At 48.7% G+C, this 21,349-nt stretch overlaps 1 protein-coding gene across 1 annotated transcript in view; it reads right to left on the reverse strand.

Annotated features, from left to right (window-relative positions):
- LOC144754119 (E3 ubiquitin-protein ligase TRIM39-like) overlaps nt 1–21,349 on the reverse strand; it is a 531,293-nt gene that overhangs the window by 168,758 nt on the left and 341,186 nt on the right. The window lies entirely within an intron of this gene.

A 21,349-nucleotide genomic window follows, 5' to 3' on the forward strand; every position in this document is an offset into this window, starting at 1 on the left:
AGCGCATTGCAATAGTCCAGGCGGGGGCCCAGGAGAGCAACCGCAAGTTGCTTTCTTGCCTGCAAGGAGAGATAGTGCCTGATTTTCCTTAGTATGTGGATGATACCCCAACAGGTTGATACAGTCCTGTTGACCTGTTGGCACATACCAAGGGTGGGATCAATCATAACCCCAAGATTCTTAGCCAGAGAAGTAGGATCAGGGCAGGCACCTAGTGAGTCTGGCCACCACTCCACTGACCAGATCTCTTCCTTTCCTCCAAACACCATCACCTCGGTGTTCTCCCCGTTCAGTTTCAGTGAGTTGTGAATCATCCACTGGCCGACTGCCTCCATACAAGATATAAAAATATATGTATTTATTCTCAGAATAATCCCCACTACTCTTTATGAGCATTGAAGCACAAGCGTTTAAACAAAAGCACAATATAACATATACAAGTTGCACGTTTTTGGATGAGGCGGGTGGACACTCAAACCATATATCAAAAAAGTGGTATAACAATCACTAATCGATCGGGGGTAAGGCCTAGGGCCTTGGGAATCGCTTGGACTACACTGGACTAACCACAGTTAGGACGGGAGTAGCCCGCGGGATTCGGGTGCAGTGCAGGAAGCACAAGCTTGCACCAATGTAAAGTCAATGGTGCGTAAAAGTTACAAAGTTATTGCAAAAGGAGTCTTCCGACTGGACTAGGACTACCAAACTTTAGAGTTAGGCACTAGAGGTGTGTATCAGTGTAAGAACACCGGCACTAGTAAGTTACCTCACCCACAGGAAGCGGGTGCATAGGTGCCAAAGTGTGTCGGGTTTCGTCACGCAGTTCGATGGTGCCTGGAGACGAAGATGCTGCAGGCGTCCAGAAGAGAAGTGTCCGGTGCGATCCAAGGGTGGATCGTAGCTGAAGGGTACCTGAAAGCAGAGGGGACAGAGTCTGGGTCACTGGGCAGTGACCAGGAAGGAACCAGGAAGGAACCAGGCAATGTCGGGCGCAATCAGGTCGATGTCGGGTGCCTTGTCTCCGCTGCCACGTGGACTCTGGGGCACCGAGGATGTCCTGGAGTGAATCACGAGCTGTCCCACAAAGGCTCTCGCTGTCGGCGGTGTCGGCTTCATAATCAGAGTCAACAAGCCTTGGCAAAGGCAACCCACGCAGGATTCGAAGATGGCTTAACACTCGGACCAGCAAGGTCTGAGTGGGTGCTCCTTTTCAGGGGAGCGAGTGCCAGTCTGGAGCAACCAGACCAGCTGTTCAAGTTTGAAGATTCATCGGTTTTGGGGCCACTAGCCAACGGGCAAGTGACCGGACCAACGCATCAAGCAGGAAAATGCAAAAGGGCCCCACGCAGCACTCGTCGAGTGTGGAGGGGTGAGCTTCGGTGCAAAAGCTGCTCGGGGCTGGAGCTTCTCAAACCCCAATGCACAGCTTCGAGGGAGCCTCGGGTGCTGCACGGTCAGCGCTTCGTGGTTTATTCAAGATGGCCGCTCCCACGCTTCAGGTCGCCTCCACGGGTCCCAGCTCTGCATGGACTGTGGATCGGGCTGTTGGAAGTCAGGATAGCTGTCTCTTGTCGGTCTCTGTCGCTCGAGTTCCGGCGGAAACTGCAACAAAGCAAACGTCGAGGTGCTGGATGGTGCCTGTTTGCACAGGGTGGTCACTCCTTGACCACAAGGGAGATTCTTCAGTCTTCCACGTCGAGTGGGATTTTGAAGGGTCCAGAGTTTCGTTTCATAAGTTTCAGTCAGGATAATATGATGTGCATTGGCACTGCTCCCACCTATATTCCAAATCTGGGGGCTGGATTACCTGCTAGGTCCCTCCTATGGGAGGGACCCAGGAAGGGGGTGGTTGCACCCCCTTTCCTTTGTCCAGCTTCCCGCCAGGACTGGGGCTGGAAAGTCCCAGAACCGGTTTGGCTGGCATTTGCTTGGGGACACCTTGTGCGCCCCAGGCAGTGTCTAGTTTCTTTCAACCCTCCCTGCTACAATCCACTATCTCCTGTCTGGGGTGGTGTAACACCTCCCTGTGACAGGAGGTCCTTTGATCAAGCCTCCTCTGTCGAGTATCGGTCAGCAGCAGGAGGCCAGACTAGTGTCTGTGGCAGCAGCATCCTTTTTGTGATGCTGGGGCTCTGGTTTGGATTAACCGCATATGCAGTAAGTAACATGTCTTCCCCTCCTGGAGGGGTGGGACGCTGCCCCCACCATCAGAATCGTCGAGGGGGTAGCATTCCACGTTGTATGACACCAAACATGACATGTTTTGATAAAGCCAAACCGGAGTAGCAATAACCGTAAGGATTATAATGCACTTAAGAGTATATGGTATGGCAGTATCACTGGAACAGCTATAGGGAATTGGTCCCGCAAGCTGCAGAAAGGCTCAGCTCATGCCAGAGCACTATCTCACATAAAACCAAGCACTCTGCCTCCAGGATTGTTAAGGCCTGCTATAGGAGTGGCTGATAGTTATATATGTGTCCAGATATAGGTTTAGACATAGGTATACTATATCTAAGGAAAGGGTGATTACACCACCTTGCCCCCGCTGAGTGATCAGCCAGTTGTGTCAATTTAAGAACCAGCCAGGGGTGGCAAAAGCTATGCTTCAGCCCCTGTTAGGCCTTGGATGCCCCTATGCCCTGGGCACCTATAGTGCACTGTACAGGGGCTGACAAGGAGTCCGGTACCAATTTGGTTATGTACCTATAGTACATGTCTGTGAATTTTAGAGAGAGAACAGCAGGCTGTGGGTCTGATTAGCAGGCCCACAGCCACATTAAGTCAAAAACCAGTGAAGCAAAAAGCAAAAATTGGGGTGACCATAGGATAGCAGACCCTACTCTCCTACAGGGGGTCCAGGCAGAGTATTAGTCTCCGTGACCCTAAGCCAGGCTTGGCTCCATAAAAGCCCAGACCGACGGCCACACACCGGGTCAGTCCAAACACCATCAGATGCCAATCAGTCCACGCCAAGCAGTACTCAATTCAGGACGCTCAATACAACGACAGGAAATGGCTCCCTCACACAGAGGCAGCAACCATCGCTCTGTGTTGGCAATGCGACCCTCCAAACTCAGGAGGTAAGCATAGGAGTCAGGCGGGCCCTGGCAGACACCACAGCTAAAAGGCATCAACAAGGCCTCCCAAGATCCAGGCACTCATCCAGGGTGGACCCCCGGGGTTGCACACACCCACCAGTGGGCACCGCCACCCAGTCTTCAAAACTGATGAGGACCCCAACGTGCGCCGCTTCATCGCAATCCACAAGAGCATCAGGCACAGCCCAACAAAGGAGCCAATGGGCCACACCCGCACACCAGTCCATGAGCCCTGTTATGGGCGCCGATTAGTAGCCCCAGCGCTCTGCAGTCGCCCCAGACAGGCCAGACAGATTCTGCTTCCACTCCACTCCGTCGTGTGCACTAGGATCACAACAGATCACCAGCCTACAGGAGAGAAGCCCTTTACTCCATGGCAACCATCACGCTCCCGTCATAGGGCCCAGCCGGTGTCCACGCAGTTCTGTGTGCATGCAGAGGGGGCCCCTCCCCTCATGCAAGTGTTGTGGGAGTCATCCAATGTTGGGGCCAGTGGTGTCACACGCCTGCTAGGCGCACAAGCCCTGAACAGGCTCTACCCACAGGATAACTGCACCAAGGAGCATACACCTTTCACCAGCGGCACGGTGTTCCCCCGCAGGCACACACTGCTAGTGCTAGCTCTTTGTTTTCAAGTCTGCTCTCCAAGCCTGAGCAGTATCAAGGAGCGGGCCCCACTCATCATCTGGTGGGAGTCACTCACGGGCCGCCATCTTCCAGCAGCTCGGGACCAAAGCCACATGCTCCCGCAGCAGCTCGAGGACTGCCTAAGTGGTAAATCCAGCACTCGACAGCTCCGCAGACAGCCGACCAATGTGCGAGCCCTGTCTAGGTTCCAAATGCAGTGGAGCTGCACCAGAGGCCACACCTCCAGCCTCGGCGGTCCTGGTGTCTCTGCCGGGGGCTGCCGATCCACCTGCGCCTCACACCCACCGCTCCAGGGCTGTAACTGCCGGCATGGATCCAAAGTGCGGGCAGCAGACAGGAGCAATCTCCGCTCGTCTATCAGGAGCGACTACTCGCGGGCTGCCATCTTGGCTGCTTCTCCCCCGGGCCGGTGATCCGAGCTTCATACCGTCGCAATAGTCCAGGGGGTCACCCAAGCTCCAAAACCGGACCCCGGTGTCCCCGCACCACAGGGCACCGATTGCAGGCGTTCCCCATTCTCCGGCAGCAAGGACAATGTCAATAACTATCAGGCGGCGAGGAGCACCGAGCTCACACGTCCGCCATACTCGGCTCCTTGGTCACACCCCCGAGAGAGGTATTCGACACATAACTAAAAGCAGCTGTTCTAAAAAGATGTGCTCGTCACAGAAGAAACAGCAATAAATGTAAAAAATACAAGTGGGCAGAGGAGATGCGGTGCGGCGCGAGGAAGCTGGGATGGGGTGGGGGAGTCAGCTAAGAGGGTGAAGAGCAGAAACCCTCTCCTGCGCTGGTAAGAGCGGAGAGGTCACAGCTGGCATGTTACAGATGAACGGCACCAGGCACCCAGTAGATCAAAACGAAAATAGTGCCACAAACAAACCTAAACAAGCATTGGCATAGCCAATAGGTCATGCCTTTGGGACCTTATGTGTTTAGCCAGAACTTTTGGCTATGTTGTAGAGCATTGTGGCTGCTGTGCATCATGTTGAAAAATTATAATAAAAAGTGTTAAGCATTTTTGTTACATTTATGCAAACCAAGACAACATCATATACAACTGAACAACATGATTAAAAAAAGATTTTAACATAAAAAATGTATTCTAGTTTTTTTGTACTTATGTGGCACAGTGGTATAATGTGGAGGGTATTTGTTGCATTGAATAGAATGTAATTATGTGATGTGTAATTATGTGGTACTGAGTGGTATTATGTGGAGTGTATTTATGTTGCATTGAGTAGAGTGTAATTATGAGGTGTGTAATTATGTGGCACTGAGTGGTATCATGTGGAGGGTATGTTGCATTCAGTAGAGTGTAATTATGTGGCACTGAGTGGTTATATGAGAAGTGTGTTTATGTTGCATTGAGTAGAGTGTAATTATGTGGCGTGTAATTATGTGGCACTGAGTGGTATGTGGAGTGTATTTATGTTTAATTGAGTAGAGTGTAATTATGTAGCGTGTAATTATGTGTTACTGAGTGGTATGTGGAGTGTATTTATGTTGCAGTGAGTTGAATGTAATTATGTGGCTTGTAATTATGTGGCACTGAGTGGTATGTGGAGTGTATTTATGTTGCATTGAACATAGTGTAATTATGTGGTACTGAGTGGTATTATGTGGAGTGTATTTATGTTGCATTGAGTAGAGTGTAATTATGTGGTGTTTAATTATGTGGCACTGAGTGGTATTATGTGGAGTGTATTTATGGTGCACTGAATAGAGTGTAATTGTGACGTGTGATTATGTAGTACTGAGTGGTATTATGTTGAGAGTATTTATGTTGCATTGAGTAGAGTGTAATTACGTGGTGTGTAATTATGTGGTACTGAGCGGTGTTATGTGGAGTGTATTTATAGTGCATTGAGTAGAGTGTAATTATGTGGCACTGAGTGGTATTATGTGGATTGTAATATGTTGCATCGAGTAGAGTGTAATTATGTGGCATGTAATTATGCGGCACTGAGTGGTATTATGTGGAGTGTATGTTGCATTCAGTAGAGTGTAATTATGTGGCATGTAATTATGTGGCACTTAGTGGTAATATTTGGAGTGTGTGTTGCATTGAGTGCAGTGTAATTATGTAGCATATAGTTATGTGACCCTGAGTGGTATTATGTGGAGTGTATTTATGTTGCATTGAGTAGAGTGTAACTATGTGGCACGGAGTGATATGTGGAGTGTATTAATCTTGCATTGAGTATAGTGTAATTGTGTGGCGTATAATTATGTGGGACTGAGTCGAATGTGGAGTGCATTTATATTGCATCGAGTAGTGTAATTAGGAAAAAGGTTCCCCGCCCTAGAACGCATCACATTAAAAAACGGTTGCAAACTAATAATATAGCGAGAGGACAGGCTGTCAAATCACCACATGTTCACACAGGTGCCTCCTAAATCTTGACATGGATTGTGACATGTAAAGCCATGTAAAGAATTACAATGTGGAAGAGGGAAACTACTGGTTGAGATAATTGTATATTTTTCTTTTGTCGTGTGCATATGAATCTGTCAATTAAGCAATTGACTAGACAGTGGTTCCTGTTGAACAATACTTATTATTTATTGATAATGCAAATAGCAAAAATCGCATGTATAAGCAGGGGTTAAGTGGGATGTCTGATAGAAAGAGACTCAAACGCACTGGTTTAGGTTGTACAATGATTATATTGAATAAAACAAAAAATTAAATCAGAGAGATTCTACAATAACTATTTACAGCCGTGTATTGTGTCCCAAGTGAAATTATGAACCAAAGCGTACGGAAACATTTGTGAAACAATATGTGCAAGGTTTCAGATAGATTTTGTTATATACAAAAAGCGACCAATTCCTTTTTTCAAATACATAACATCTATAGAATGATAGAATGCCAGTTCTATTGGTTCGCTTTTCTCAATACACAACTGTAAATAATTATTGTAGAATCTATCTGATTTAATGTTTTGCTTTATTCAATATAATCATTGTACAACCTAAACCAGTGCATTTGAGTCCCTTTCTATCTGACATCCTACTTAACCCCTTCTTATACATGCGATTTTCGCTATTTGCATTATCAATAAATAATAAGTTTTGTTCCACAGGAACCAATGTCTTTTTAAAATACTTAAATCACCCTGGTTCCATTGTGAGTAGGGTTCCCTTGTTTTTCCCTTTCAATTAAGCAAATGACAGCTGCTCAGCCAGCGCATGTGGAAAAAATTGTGTTTATTACATTCCTTCTACAACTGCTTTTCAGGGTGGGTCTGAGAGTATTTATTTAACTAAAATAATTTCTGAGTCAACATCATGAATACACCTGGTGAAGGCTTGGTAAAACCCGGTGGGGGAGCGGGAGCTGAGCAACTAAAAAAAACAAGCATTTGCAATGCAATAGGTCTCGCATTAGGAAAGTTTGAGCTATTGGTATTGTAAATGACACATTTTTTATTTATGTTTTGTTTTTGAAAAATAGCGAAATTAATAGCTTTGTCATTTACAATGGCAATAGTTATAACTTTTGCAAATGTGACACCTATCGCATTTGTATTGCAATATGTGTTGTATTTACGTGACTTACATGTATTGATATTACAAATAATGTATTTTTTTTAAAATAATTAATACTTAAATAAAAGTTACTGTAATTTCTAATGGTAATAGCTTAAACTTTTGTAAAAAACTTTTGTGAAGATTATGTTCAGTGTATTTTATTGTGACGAAAATCCAAGAACAGAAGTGAAATACTAACATCTTTTTTGTTACATTTGTAATAAAGTTTGAAACATTGAGAGAACATATTTTAACCAGTTGTTGTTGAATGGTAGCACTGATTGATGCTGTGGTGGCGGTGAGTGATTTTGTGATGGCGAACGAGTGATCCTGTGGCATTCAGTGATGCTGTGGTAGCATTGTGCAAGAGAGTACTGTCCTTTCAAAGCTTAGTACCAAAATATATAGATAGAGAAAGAGAAGGAGGGGGAGAGACAGAGAGAAAGAGCGAGAGAGAGAGCGAGCGCGAGAGGAAGAGGGAGAAAAAAAAGAGAGAGAGAGAGAGAGAGAGAGAGAGAAAAAATACTTTTCATATCCCATTAGATGGGAAACCCGCGCTCACGAAGTGATTGGCAGAGAAGCAGTACTGACACGGGGCTCCCATGCCCAAGGGAGAGCCCTGCGATGGCTGCAGAAGTGGCGGCGCGGGAGTGGGGAGTGGGGAGTGGGGCGGGGGGCCCCGTGACACCCAACCACCGTGGGGGGGGGGGGCAGCGGCGGCAGCGTGTGTATGTGTGCGCGCGCCTGTGTGTGCGTGCATGCAGAGGGGTGGGGGCTGGCTGTGTCTGTGTGTGTGCGCCGTTAATGCATGCGAGCGGTGCGAAGCGAGAGAAGGGCCCGGGAGTTCGTCTGCGCAAGTGCGGCTCAGACGCGCGCTCCCGCGGTCAAAACTGAGACTGCAAAGCGCACGTCTGAGTCGTGTCCACATTCCCAAATACGGATCACAATAGTTGTCGAAGCTGACTGCAATCAATGCTTACGCATCGAATGCAGGTCGTGCTTCGACCTAAAAAAGGAGCAAACACAGCAAAATATGTCGATGTAACATCAAGGGTTGGACATTCACCAGTCTGGGGCTATTAAAAATGCCACTGGCTCTCGTCCGCGCCTGGGATGCGAAGAGTGCTGGTCATCGGCTCTGGTGCCCCCGGGGCGAAGGTCGGGTCACGTTGCCCACGCTGACGGATAGTGTGTTACTGGTGGCTGCGCAGTGTCGTTGGTTCTAAGGGAGCGATGACGTAGGACAGCGATTCGCGAACAAAGCACAAAGAAGGGGAGGGGGTGTAGGCGCCCTGTGACCCTGGGCTCCTGTTTGCGCGCGCGGTACACTGTGGATCAATAGTTAATTTGTAGAAAAATAAGTGACGGGGCTCTTGTCTAGAGGCAGCTTGCACCAGCCTATTTCTCCTGCTAGTCCCGTCTAAAACAGAACCAACTACCAAGCATGAAATAGGGAAGAGGGTGTGGCGTAATGGTCAGAGCCACCGACTTTGGAACTGGGGAACTTGGTTCGAGTCTCGGCATGGGCTCAACATTCTGTGATACTGGGCAAAATCATTTAATCTCCCTTTGCTTACTATAAATGAATATAAATGTGTCTTTAACTGGTGTTTATGAAAAGTGCCAGTGTTGGTGATTAAGTGCCGATACCGAGCACCTGAAACCATGTCCGCCAAGACCAAAGGTGTCCACTTAGTCCTTTGTCCCTCTCACGTCGATTTACATCCTCTTTTATTTATAGCGCCGAAATTCCAAATATCAGCGAAAGCCAGCACTATATGAGAAACGGAATTAGAACCAGCTACAGCAAAGCTCCAGTCGGTGTTGTAAGCGTCGACTATGGAAAATAAAACTGCTGCTTTATATTGGGTGTTTACTGCCTGGGTCACCACTGCACCGCACAATACATTTACAAACGACGTAGAATAACTATTTTTTTTTATGCAAATTGTACAATTATATTTAAAACAAAAAGAGGGCTGCCGAATAACTCGGAACGGGACAGTTACTTCGTTTCATGAAATCAAAATTGTAAAAACTTCTTGTCCTGCCATCAGTTCTATTACACGTTTGGGTAACTGGACAGTATATTTGCAGGGAGGGTGTGCACTATTCTGTGTTATGGAACGATAATACGTATCGAAGGGTTTCTGGGGACATGATACCACTAGGTCAATTATTGTACATGCCTCCAGGACCTCGAAACAGATTTCCTCGACAATAATGGTCGCCATAATCAGAACTTTTATATTACACATTTTAGGCACCGTTAACTTGTAAAATAGCTTTACATAACTTTCATCGAGGTGGGACATGTCTATTAAAATCGGTATGTTAATAACCCGACATATTATTTTTTTGGTAGTAAAAAATAGAAAAATTTTAAATTATGTTTTATCAGATGCTGGGACATCAGCAAAGACGCATTGACTTGTTAAGGGTTTCTCTGTAGTTTTGACGGGTTTTGCACCTGCTCTCTGTATTGTTCCGCTAACAAAGAGGGGTTTTCAAGGAGGGAATGTTGATTAAAGAACTATTTAAATGCATTGTCATGCTTAGTGCTAATTAGCTGGCGAGATGGGAGTCGTACCCAAGGAACATGCGTGCAGAACGTCGAATTAAAATAAAACAAGAATTTACCCGAAGGATATGATGCAACATGGTTCAATTGCATAGTGTCATCGATGTAAAATATGAGTTTTTGAACGCTTGAGCGTGCGTGGGCACATTTTTTTTATTGTTTGGGGTTGGAAGCACTTTGCGTCGAAAACCTGCGGATTCCATGAATATCGACTGATTACTACAAAGGGAATAGTAATAAAATATCAACAGTTGGGGTATAAAAGCAGGGTCAAATGTGTGACAACACAATCAGTCAGAATTGGCAAAATGTAGGTGCACCCCACCCAGAGACTCCTGCTGAAAGTGCAAGCTAATTAAGTGCAGATAGTTATAACTTTTAATGCATTTTCCAGAGCACCGAACCAGTGGATGCTGCTACAGGTTTCTCCCAGTGATCTGTCTTGCATTATTGGCCCTCTATTCTCTTGAATCGCGGCTGAGCCGAACCTGGAAGGCTCGCGGGTTTCGCCTCGAAGCGCTGTGCTCCACATCGCAGAGACTCTATGGAGCCACTGAAAATCCGTTTAAAGGCAGAGGCAGGCTCCAGACCCCGCTCCCGGCTTTCATTTTCCTGCTCTCAATGAATCAATGTGAAGCGAGTTAGGTTCTTCTGTGCGCCTCCTCAGCGCCCACGTCGCGCCGCCGCCCCCACAGAGTCCCCCCCCTATGCCCCCACCCTCCCACTACTACAAATTACAGAGACACATCTGCCCCCTTTCAGGCTCAGAAAGGGGACGGGCCGGGGTCAGACCGCACACAAAAGCTGACGGTTTCCCCTAAACAAATTCCTCAAACGCTCGTATTCCCCTTATGTTAAAGATAATACGCAGATCGCCGTGCGTGTATTTTGTCAACCGACTAACAACTGCCATGTGTTTTTTTCCCCCGTTCTACACAGTTCAACTGCTGTAGTTGCGACACCCGTACCACCACACCAAGGTGGCGGCAAATCTGTTTGCCATGTATCTCTTCGCGTTACATACGGAAGTAAAGCGGATGGGGGCGTGACAACCTAAGGGAATGAGTGGATGCAGACATCCATATTGGATCGGGAGTATTTCGTAGCTTTGTCATGTTCGCAGCAATCTTAAAGACGTTAAATGGCTAGTCACGCTACACTGTTTTAAAAAAAATAAAAATACGGCTCTTGTGGGGCGGGACTTCCGTTTTCCATGGGAAGCCCGCGCTCACGAAGTGATTGGCAGAGAAGCTGTACTGACGCGGGGCTCCCATGCCCAAGGGAGAGCCCTGCGATGGCTGCAGAAGTGGCGGCGCCGATGCGGTGAGTGGGGAGTGGGGCAGGGGGGCCCGTGACACCCAACCACCGTGTGGGGAGGGGGGGGGCGGCAGCGGCAGTGTGTGTATGTGTGCGCGCGCCTGTGTGTGTGTGTGTGCGTGCATGCTGAGGGGTGGGGGTTGGCTGTGTCTGTGTGTGCGCGAAAGCAGGGGCTGGGAGTTCATCTGCGCAAGCGCGGCTCAGACGCGCGCTCCCGCGGTCAAAACTGAGACTGCAAAAGCGCGCATCTGAGTCGTGTCCCACATTCCCAAAAACGGATCACAATAGTTGTCGAAGCACACTGCAATCAATGCTTACGCATTGAATGCAGGTCGTGCTTCGACGTAATGACACAAGCGCGGCGCCAAAGCAGAAGCTGTGCAAACTTCTTTTCACTTTGGACAGGTGCAGCCAGGCAGCAGCAAATACTTTCCTCTGTTATTGCAAGACCCTCTTGTACTGCTCTTCCCTTGCTGGTTTTATGCCATGCAAGTCCCACTGATGTGTCTACAGATGAGTATGACACTCTCATCCTCTCTGTACCATTAGGCACTCCTGTTGGTCCCACCCACACAGGATTGGTTAGAAGAGGTAAAGACCAAAGCGAGAGAGGAGGTATTCTCCATAGAGCCCATGATGGCATCTCAACTAGTAGGGTATAGGACAAAGGTTTTCTTGTAGCAGCCATTTTTGGGGCATGTGTCCCAACATTGGGTTAGGGCTGGCAATGCTCTGCACACACAACCTAGTGTGGACTCTTCTGAAACCCACCTATAGCTGCTCTTCCAGTAACAGAGGCAGAGAGCTGCATGCACCCGGGGCATTTTGGGCACGGCAGCCTTAGGCACACTCTTGGTCACACACAGCCTCGAGCCGGCAGCCTCGAGCCTGTAGCCATGTGTGAGAAGTTGGCCTGATAGGTGATGTTTCCAATTCTGGAACCACCTGTTATCAGACCAAACAATCCCTTATGGTGTCTGGTTGTAAGTCAACTTTATTAGACAAGCTATCCTAGGGGTAGCATGGACTAAGCAGCCTAAAGGCTCGTGTTAAGCGAGCTGTTTTACCACATACAATCCTGTAATATCAAATGAAAGGACACCACACAAGTATATATTATAAAAATATATGTATTTATTACTAAAACAATCCCCAGTATTCTTTATGAATAAAGGGGCACAAGCGTTAAATCAAAAGCACAGTTTAAACATACAAAGTTGCACAATTATGGATGAGGGCGGGGGGCCACTCAAACCATATACTAAACAAATGGTATAAGAGATACCAATCGAACAGTGGTTAGGCCTAGGGCCTAGGGAATCGCTGGGAACAGTCAGGACAAGCAGTGCTGAAGTCGGGAAAAGCCCGCGGGATTCGGGTGCAGTGCGGAAAGCGCACGCATGCACCAATGTTAACCAATGGTGCGTAAAAGTTGTAAAGTTAAAGTTTAAGGACACTTCCGCTGAACCTAGAGGAACAAAACTTAAGACACAGACCCTAGAGATGTGTACCAATGTGGGAACACCGGCGGAGCAAAGTTACCTCACCCACAGGAAGCGGGTGCACAGGGTCGAAGTTGAGTCGGGTTTCGTCACGCAGGCTCTTGGTGCTTGAAGCTGAAAGGGATGCAGGCGGGGTGAAAGAGAAGTGTCCGGTGGAGTCCAAGGGTGGACTCAAGTCGAGAAGTACCTGAAAGCAGAGGGGACAGAGTCTGGGTCACTCAGCAGTGACCAGGGTGGAACCAGGACGGAACCAGGCAATGTCGGGCGCAATCAGGTGGTCGTCGAGGAGCTTCTCTCCGCTGTCACGTGGGCTCTGGGGCATCTGCGACGTCCAGGAGCGGGTCACGATCTGTCCCACGAGGGCTCTCACCGTCGGCGCAGTCGGCTTCAAGTTTGGAGCAAACAACACTTGGCAAGAGCAATCCACGCGGAACCGGGAGATTGCTTCTCACTCAAACCAGGAGGGTCAGAGTGGGGGCTCCTTTTCAGGGGAGCAGGTGCTAATCTGGGGCAACCAGAATCACAAGTCGTATTCGTAGTTTCGTCGGCACAGGGACCACTAGCCAGCTGGCAAGTGACCGGGCCAATGCGTTGAGCCAAATGGAGCAGAAGGGCCCCACGCAGCACTCGTCGAGTGTGGAGGGCTGAACTTCGGTGCAAGAGTGGCTCAGGGTGGGGGCTTCTCAAACCCCGGTGTACAGCTTCGAGGGTCACTCGTGGGCTGCACGGTCAGCGTCTCGTGGTCAATTCAAGATGGCGTGCCCCACGCTTCCGGTCGCCTCCACGGGTCTCAGCTCTGCAGGGACTGTGGATCGGGCTGTTGGAAGGCAGGCAAGCTTGATCTCGTCGATCTCTGTCGCTCGAGTTCCGGCGGGAACTGCAACAAAGCAGACGTCGATGGCTGGATGGTGCCTGTTTGCACAGGGTGGTCACTCCTTGACCACAAGGGAGATTCTTCAGTCTTCTACGTTGAGTAGGATGTCGAAGGGTCCAGAGTTTCGTTTCTTATGTTTCATCAGGAAATCTGAAGTGCATTGGCACTGCTCCCACTCTTATTCGAATCTGGGGGGTTGGATTACCTGCTAGGTCCCCTCCTATGGGTGGGACCCAGGAAGGGGGTGGATACACCCCTTTCCTTTGATCCAGGCCGCCCTGGCATGAGGGCTGGAGTGCCCCAGAACCGGTTTGGCCGGATTATGCAAGGGGCAGCCTTGTGCGCCCCAAGCAGTGTCTGGTTTCTTTCAAACCTCCCTGCTACAATCCACTATCTCCTGTCTGGAGGGTGATAACACCCCCCTGCGACAGGAAACCCTTTGTCCAGGCCCCATTTGGCTGAGTTTCGGTCAGCTGCAGGGGGTCAGACTCTTGTCTGTGGCAGAGGCATCCATTTTGTGGATCTAAGGCCTTTTTAGAAATTAACCGCATTTAAGTAAAGTAACATGTCTTACCCCTCTAGAGGGGTGGAATGCTATCCCCGTTGCCAGAACTGGCGAGGGGATAGTATGCCAAATCGTATGACACCTTACACGACATGTTTTGATAAAGCCAAACCAAAGTTGCTATATAACCGCGAGGATTATAAGGCACTTAAGAGTATATGGTATGGCATTATCCTGAAACAGCTTAGGGAGTTGTTCCCGACAGCTGCAGACAGGCTCAGCTCATGCTAGAGCTCCATCTCACATTAAACCACGCACTCTGCCTCCAGGATTGATGAGGCCTTCCATAGGAGTGGCTCACAGGTTTATATGTGTCCAGATATAGGTTTAGATATAGGTATACTATACCTAAGCAAGGGGTGATTACACCACCTTACCCCAGCTGAGTGATCAGCCAGTTGTGTCAATTTAAGAACCAGCCAGGGGTGGCAAAAGATATGCTGCAGCCCCTGGTAGGCCTTGGTGGCCCCTATGCCCTGGGCACCTATAGTGCATTATACAGGGGCTGACAAGGAGTCCATTTCCAATTGTGGTATGTGCCTATAGCACATGTATTAGTAATTTAGTGAGAGAACAGCAGGCTGGTGGTCTGATCAGCAGGCCCACAGCCTCAGTAGTCGAAAACCAGTGAAGCAAAAAGCAAAAATTTGGGGTGACCATAGGATAGCAGACCCTACTCTCCTACACAACCCCCCCCCCCCCCAAACGCAGGGACATTAAACTAACCTTGACCAGATAAGTCTTCATGTTCTAAGTGGAAGTACCTGGAGAGACCATCTGCATTACCATGGTCAGTCCCTGGGCGGTGCTCCACTGTAAAGTACATCCCCTGTAGGGAAATGGACCACCTGAGCAGTTTGGGATTTTCACCCTTCATCTGATTGAGCCACAGGAGGGGCTTATGGTCTGTCTGAACTAGGCAGTGAGTTCCAAACAAGTAGGACCTCAACTTCTTCAGGGCCCAAACCACAGCAAAGGCCTCCCTCTCAATGGCTGACCAACGTTTCTCTCTGGGGGTCAGCCTCCTGCTAATGAAAGCAATGGGCTGGTCTTGACCATCTTGATTAAGTTGTGAGAGCACAGCTCCCACCCCCAACTCAGAAGCATCTGTCTGTACAATGAACTGTTTGGAGTAGTCAGGACTCTTTAGGATAGGTGCAGAGCACATGGCCTTCTTCAGGTCTTCAAATGCCTTTTGACAGCTAGCTGTCCACTGAACTTTTTTTGGCATCTTCTTGGATGTCAAGTCATTTAATGGTGTCACTATAGACCCATAGTTTTTCCACAAACTTTCTGTAATACCCAGTCAGGCCCAAGAAGGCTCTGACTTGTGTCTGGGTAACTGGAGGAGCCCAGTCCTGTATGGTCTGGATTTTGTTCTCCAGTGGTTGAACCTGACCCCCACCTACTAGGTGGCCCAGGTACACAACCTTACTCTGCCCTATCTGGCACTTAGTAGCCTTGATAGTTAGGCCTGCCTTTTGCAGGGCCTCCAAAACCTTCTTCAGGTGGATCAGGTGATCCTCCCAGGCGGAGCTAAAGACAGCAATATCATCTAGATACGCTGCACAAAAGTCATCCAACCCAGCAAGGACTTGGTTCACCAACCTTTGGAAAGTGGCAGGTGCATTCTTCAAACCAAAGGGCATTACCACAAACTGATAATGTCCACTAGGGGTAGAGAATGCTGTTTTGGCTTTTGACTCCTCAGCTAGTCTGATTTGCCAGTAGCCAGCTGTCAAATCAAATGTGCTCAGAAACTTGGCAGAAGCCAATCTGTCAATGAGCTCATCTGCTCTTGGAATGGGGTGAGCATCTGTCCTAGTGACAGCATTGAGACCCCTGTAGTCCACGCAAAATCTCATTTCTCTCTTTCCATCTTGGGTATGAGGTTTTGGCACCAGGACTACTGGGCTGGCCCATGGGCTCTCTGATGGCTCAATCACTCCAAGCTCCAACATCTTTTGCACCTCAGCCTTGATGCAATCCCTGACATGGTCAGGTTGCCTGTAGATCTTATTCTTCACAGGCAGACTGTCACCAGTGTCCACCACATGGGTACACCAGTTAGTCTGGCTGGGTGTGAGTGAAAACAAATGCCTGTGGGCTTGCAAAACTTGTCTGCAGTCCATCTGTTGCTGGTCAGTGAGGCTGCCCGCCAAGGCTACTCCATCAACTGAACCATCATCAGGGTTCTGAGAAAGCAGGTCTGGGAGAGGGTCACTCTCTTCCTCCTGATCCCCATCTGTGGCCATGAGCAAGCTCATGTCCTCCCTGTCCACAAATGCTTCCAAACGATTTACATGGATCACCCTGTGAGGGCTCCTAGGGGTTCCAAAGTCAACCAAGTAGGTGACTTCTCCCTTTTTCTCAATGATAGGATAGGGTCCACTCCATTTGTCCTGGAGTGCTGCTGGGGCCACTGGCTCCAGTACCCACACCTTCTGTCCTGGTTGGAACTCTACCAGTACAGCCTTTTGGTCATGCCAAGCTTTTTGTAATTCTTGGCTGGCCTCCAGGTTTTTGGATGCTCTCTCCATGTATTCAGCCATCCTGGAGCGGAGACCAAGTACATAGTCCACTATGTCTAGCTTAGGCTTTTTGAGAGGTAACTCCCATCCTTCCTTCACCAAACACAATGGACCCCTCACAGGGTGGCCAAACAAAAGTTCAAAAGGGCTGTAGCCAAACCCCTTCTGTGGGACCTCTCTGTAAGCAAAGAGCAGGCAAGGTAAAAGAATGTCCCATTTCCGCCTGAGCTTCTCTGGTAATCCTTTTATCATGCCTTTTAGGGTCTTGTTAAATCTCTCCACAAGCCCATTGCACTGTGGATGGTAGGGGGTGGTAAACTTGTAGTTTACTCCACACTCCTTCCACATTGCTTTCAGATAGCTAGACATAAAGTTCGTGCCTCTATCTGACAGTACCTCCTTTGGGAAGCCCACTCTTGAGAAAACTGCAATGAGGGCTTTTGCCACCACAGGTGCTGTGGTGGTCCTCAGGGGAATAGCCTCTGGATACCTGGTGGCATGATCCACTACCACCAGTATAAATCTGTTCCCAGATGCTGTTTGGGGGTCCATTGGACCCACAATATCAATTCCAACTCTTTCAAAGGGGACCCCCACCACAGGTAGTGGTATTAGGGGGGCCTTTGTTGTGCCACCTGACTTACCACTGGCTTGGCAAGTGACACAGGAGCGACAAAACTCCTTGACATTTTCTGACATGTGAGGCCAGTGAAAGTGTGAAACAAGCCTGTCCCACGTCTTGTTCTGGCCTAAGTGTCCTGCAAGGGGAATATCATGGGCCAAGGTAAGAAGGAACCCCCTAAACTTCAGAGGTATAACCAACCTCCTGGTCATGCCAGGCTTGGGGTCTCTAGCCTCTGAGTAAAGGAGTCCATCATCCCAATACACAGTATGGGTACCTTGGGCATCCCCAGCAGCCTCAGCAGCAGCCTGCTGTCTGAGGGGTTCAAGGGAAGGGCAATCTAATTGAGCCTGCCTCAGGTCTGCCCTTGAGGGTCCCCCTGTCCCCAGAAACTCAACCTGGTCAGGTTCAAGTTCCTCAGAGACAGTCTCCTCTTGGACTGCAGAATCAGTTTCCTCTGAAACTTGATCCTCAACCTGGGGCAAGGTGGAAGGCTCAGCCTTTCCTCTCTTGCTCCTTCTCTTGGGTTGTGGTTGGTCTATTGTTCCAAGATCCACCACTGGTTCAGGAAGGCACTTCTTAGCCTGAGACCTTGTCACTGCAAGGACATGAGCTGAAATCCCTAGCATTTCTGCATGAGTCCTGTACTCCACTTCTGACCAAACTGAGCTTTCAAGATCATTGCCTAACAGACAGTCTACTGGGAGGTCTGCACTCACAACAACTTTCTTTAGGCCATCTACCCCTCCCCAGGAGAAGTTCACAACTGCCACACTATGGGAAGTAGTGGAGTTGCTGGCGTTGGTCACTAGGTAACTTTCAACTAGTACAATTTGTCCAGGGTCCACAAAGTCAGGTGTCACCATTGTGACACTGGCACATGTGTCCCTGTAGGCCTGAGCCAGTTTCTCATTGATTAAAGGCGTCTGCCTATATTTGCCCAGGTTACTGGGACTCACTGTAGTGGACAAAGCTAGGTCCACATCATATAGGAGAACTGCCTGGGTAGGGGTTCTGACTAGGCCAGATCCTACTTCAATACCCAGGGTCAACCCTGCTACACCCTTGGACTGTGTTCCACCACTGCTTACTGGACTAGGGGTTGCAGTTGCTTTAGGAGCTGGAGTGGTGGGGACTGGATTTGTCTTGGTGCATTTACTGCCCCAGTGTGAAACTGATTTGCAGGTATTACACCAAGGTTTCTTTGGGCCATTGTTCCTCTTCTTCTTGTTTCTATTTTGGGAACCACCCTCCTTACTATTAGTTTGGGGGCCTGAAGACTTCTGGTCTTTTTCTTTATCTTTCTGATTTCCACCCTTCTGGTCTGTTTTCTTCTGGTCACCACCTTGGTTCTGGGGTTTCTGCTTAATCCTTGTTCTGACCCATTTGTCCGCCTTCTTTCCCAATTCTTGGGGAGAGGTCAGATCAGAGTCAATAAGGTATTGATGCAACAGCTGGTTTGTACAGTTATTAAGGATCTGTTCTCTCATGATAAGATTGTACAATCCTGTATAGTCTGAAACTTTACTTCCCTGCAACCAACCCTCCAGAGCCTTAGTGGCACAATCTACGAAATCAGTCCAGTCTTGAGTCTGTGCTTTTTGGGTGTCTCTGAACAACAACCTGTATTGCTCAGTGGTTAGGCCAAACCCTTCAATAAGAGCACTCTTCAAGACAGAGTAGTTTTTGGCATCCTCAGGTCTAACTGTGAGGAGCCTGTCCCTCCCTTTCTCAGAAAAGGAGTACCATAACATTGCAGCCCACTGATCCTGAGGAACCTGCTGTACCATGCAGGCTCTTTCAAGAGCAGTCATCCATTTGTGGATGTCATCCCCTTCCTTGTAGGGGGCCACAATTTTTGTCAGGTTTCTATTATCATAGCTCCTGTCTTTTTCTCTAGGAATGTTGCTGCCACCAGTGGCATCTAAGCCACTCAATTTCTGCTCCCTTGCCAAGGCAAGTCTAGCTTGAGCCAAGGCTACCTCCTCCCTCTCTATTTGGAGTTTGACAGCCCTCATTCTGGCCCTATGCTCTAGCTTTTGAGAAGCAGTCATGCCTCTCTGAGATTCTCTTGAGGCACTAGAAATATGAGAGTCCCCTGAGGGAGATCTCACTCTTCTGTTGCCTGGGAGAATGTTATAGGGTCTGGGGAGGTACTGGCCCTCTCCATTCCCCAGTAGGTCTACGTTGGCCTGGTTAAGCCTGGCAACTAGGACCTGGCTACCCCTCTGATCCTGATCTTCTGGGTCCTCTACATCTGAGTCCTCCTCCCCTTCCTCTCCTTCTTCCTCCTGAGGGGCATCAGTTACAGGGGGGTTCACTCCATCTCCTGACTCTAAGGGAACTTCATTCGCCTTCTCTACGTCATCCTGTTCTAGAATGGCTATCAGGATAGGACAGGTGGGACTTCTGTCCCTTTTTAACCCTCTTGAGATGCACAAGGCAATCAAGTCCTTTCGGGTTAATTTGTCATAGCTGGAAGTTGCCTTGGTAAGGTCAACTGTCACAGGAGTGGACCCTGAGGCTACTCCTGTGTCAGACATGACTCTAGTGTGGTGTAAGTGATGCACCTACCTATACTAAGGGTTTTCCTACTGTACCTTGCTAGTGAGTTGTAGTCAGGGTGCGCTAATCCCTTTTATCTACAACTACTAAGTTCAGTAGAACTTAATATGCTAAGCTTTTGATTTATATGTACCTAAAGGTACTTGATGTGATCTTTCAATTTGATAAAAGATTGCAATGGTAAAACAACAGCAAGCTCAAATCCGCACCGCTGCTCACCAATGTGAGAAGTTGGCCTGATAGGTGATGTTTCCAATTCTGGAACCACCTGTTATCAGACCAAACAATCCCTTATGGTGTCTGGTTGTAAGTCAACCTTATTAGACAAGCTATCCTAGGGGTAGCATGGACTAAGCAGCCTAAAGGCTTAACTTAAGAGGTCGTGTTAAGCGAGCTGTTTTACCACATACAATCCTGTAATATCAAATGAAAGGACACCACACAAGTATATATTATAAAAATATATGTATTTATTACTAAAACAATCCCCAGTATTCTTTATGAATAAAGGGGCACAAGCGTTAAATCAAAAGCACAGTTTAAACATACAAAGTTGCACAATTATGGATTAGGGCGGGGGCCACTCAAACCATATACTAAACAAGTGGTATAAGAGATACCAATCGAACAGTGGTTAGGCCTAGGGCCTAGGGAATCGCTGGGAGCAGTCAGGACAAGCAGTGCTGAAGTCGGGAAAAGCCCGCGGGATTCGGGTGCAGTGCGGAAAGCGAACGCATGCACCAATGTTAACCAATGGTGCGTAAAAGTTGTAAAGTTAAAGTTTAAGGACACTTCCGCTGAACCTAGAGGAACAAAACTTAAGACACAGACCCTAGAGATGTGTACCAATGTGGGAACACCGGCGGAGCAAAGTTACCTCACCCACAGGAAGCGGGTGCACAGGGTCGAAGTTGAGTCGGGTTTCGTCACGCAGGCTCTTGGTGCTTGAAGCTGAGGGGACAGAGTCTGGGTCACTCAGCAGTGACCAGGGTGGAACCAGGACGGAACCAGGCAATGTCGGGCACAATCAGGTGGTCGTTGAGGAGCTTCTCTCCGCTGTCACGTGGGCTCTGGGGCATCTGCGACGTCCAGGAGCGGGTCACGATCTGTCCCACGAGGGCTCTCACCGTCGGCGCAGTCGGCTTCAAGTTTGGAGCAAACAACACTTGGCAAGAGCAATCCACGCGGAACCGGGAGATTGCTTCTCACTCGAACCAGGAGGGTCAGAGTGGGGGCTCCTTTTCAGGGGAGCAGGTGCAAATCTGGGGCAACCAGAATCACAAGTCGTATTCGTAGTTTCGTCGGCACAGGGACCACTAGCCAGCTGGCAAGTGACCGGGCCAACGCGTTGAGCCAAATGGAGCAGAAGGGCCCCACGCAGCACTCGTCGAGTGTGGAGGGCTGAACTTCGGTGCAAGAGTGGCTCAGGGTGGGGGCTTCTCAAACCCCGGTGTACAGCTTCGAGGGTCACTCGTGGGCTGCACGGTCAGCGTCTCGTGGTCAATT

This window comes from Lissotriton helveticus, chromosome 5_1 (assembly GCF_964261635.1).
Source record: "Lissotriton helveticus chromosome 5_1, aLisHel1.1, whole genome shotgun sequence".
NCBI lineage: Eukaryota > Metazoa > Chordata > Amphibia > Caudata > Salamandridae > Lissotriton > Lissotriton helveticus.